General features: G+C 44.1%; 1 pseudogene; it reads left to right on the top strand.

Annotated features, from left to right (window-relative positions):
- The first annotated feature begins 1,570 nt into the window (after nucleotides 1-1,570).
- Nucleotides 1,571-1,634, top strand: part of LOC102862329 — a 19,915-nt pseudogene continuing 19,851 nt past the window's right edge.

Raw genomic sequence — 1,634 nt, 5'->3', positions numbered from 1 at the left:
CGATGTCAGTGTGGACTCTAATGTGTGCCTGATTCAAGCCATGATGTTCTCAATTACTTGCTATGCATCAGAAAGCTGAACAATGACTAGGGATGATAGAAGAATTGATGTCTTTGAGCTGAGGTGCTGGAGAAGAGTATTGAGTATACCATGGACTGCTAGGAGAACAAACAGGTTCATCTTGGAGAGGGTGAAACCAGGCTGCTGCTTGGAGGCAAGGATTCTGAAGCTCCAGCTGACATACTTTGGGCATGTTGCAAGGAGGGACCAGTCCTTGGAGAGTGACATGCTTGGGAGGGTGGAAGGACAGCACAAGAGAGGAAGACCTTGGACAAGATGGATTGACTCAGTGACTGGGGTAATGCAGATAGGTGTGTCAGAGAAGATGAGGTTGGCTCAGAATGGAGCAGGGTTCAGAGCTGTTGTACATAGAGTTGCTATGAGTCAGAGGGGGCTCCATGATAGCAGGTAACAACAACAACAACAACAACTTAATATTTCCCTTGGCCTCTGATTTGTAGTTCAAGATTAGTGTTGTTGTTGTATTTTTTTAGTCTTTACTCTGTTAAGAGGATTGCTCCTCCATTACTGTTACTTGTCTTATAAAGGACAGGATTGATTTCAAAGGGAAATGCCCTTGAACTACCTAGGGTGGATGAAATGAGAAGTCACATGGATTAGGAGTCTCTCTCTTTTTTTTCAAGAAGGCACCAGTCAACATTCATGGGAGAGAGGTATGTAACTCCCCCAACCAAGAAGCACAGTCCTGATGGCACACTCATTGCAATGGAGACCGTTATTGTTGACACATTAGCCTTCCAGCCTCATGGTTAGATAGCACAGGCTGACAGTCCATTCTCTACCCCAGTCAACTCTCTTAGAAGTGTTCCCAGGCTATCTGGTAATCTTCTGAGTTCTCAGTTCAGTCCAAATAATTAAATGCAGTCCTTGCTTTTGGAGGAATTGCCAGAGAGTACAGTGGGTTGGGAGCAGGAGTGGCACCCATTTCCTAAACAACACGCCTCTGGAAACTCTATGAACTTAGAGAAATGATGATAGTTATAGAAAGGCTTCAGGTCTTTTGTTCATGGCTTGGCAATCAACAACAACAGTGGTTAACAACAGTACTACTAAGCAAAAAGATCAGCAGCTCACCAATTGCTTTTGGGGAGAAAGATGTGGCAGCTTCATAATGATATACAGTCTTGAAAACCTTATGGGGCAGTTCCACACTGTTCTATAGGGTTGCTCTTGGTTGGAATCAACTTCTGAGCAGTGTTTTTTGGTTGGTTGGTTGATTTTGTCTTGGGAGGATTTGGTTTGCTTTGCCCTGCTTGTCCACAGTATTGGCTGGGTGGCAGTAGGTCATCTCTGTAGTGACTGAGCACAGGACTGAAAGTGACACCCAGGGATGTTTTTGTTGAGACCTGTATGTGTAGGATAACCTGTGTCTTCTTGTCACAGCGGTTGCAGGTAAAGTAGTTGCCTAAATTGAAGATACTTGTAGGAGCTCTGAGAACTGTCCAAGAAGAACCGTGAACATTTGAGATCTACCCCGAGGTGGCCCAGCATGCGTAAGTGGGTTCACAGTCACTTCTTTTTTAAAAATAAGTCATCTTCTAATATTTTATTAA

Source organism: Elephantulus edwardii, unplaced genomic scaffold, assembly GCF_000299155.1.
Source record: "Elephantulus edwardii isolate Elephantulus edwardi_28Jun2011 unplaced genomic scaffold, EleEdw1.0 scaffold00007, whole genome shotgun sequence".
Taxonomy (NCBI): Eukaryota; Metazoa; Chordata; class Mammalia; order Macroscelidea; family Macroscelididae; genus Elephantulus; species Elephantulus edwardii.
This window is presented reverse-complemented; position numbering and strand designations above follow the sequence as displayed.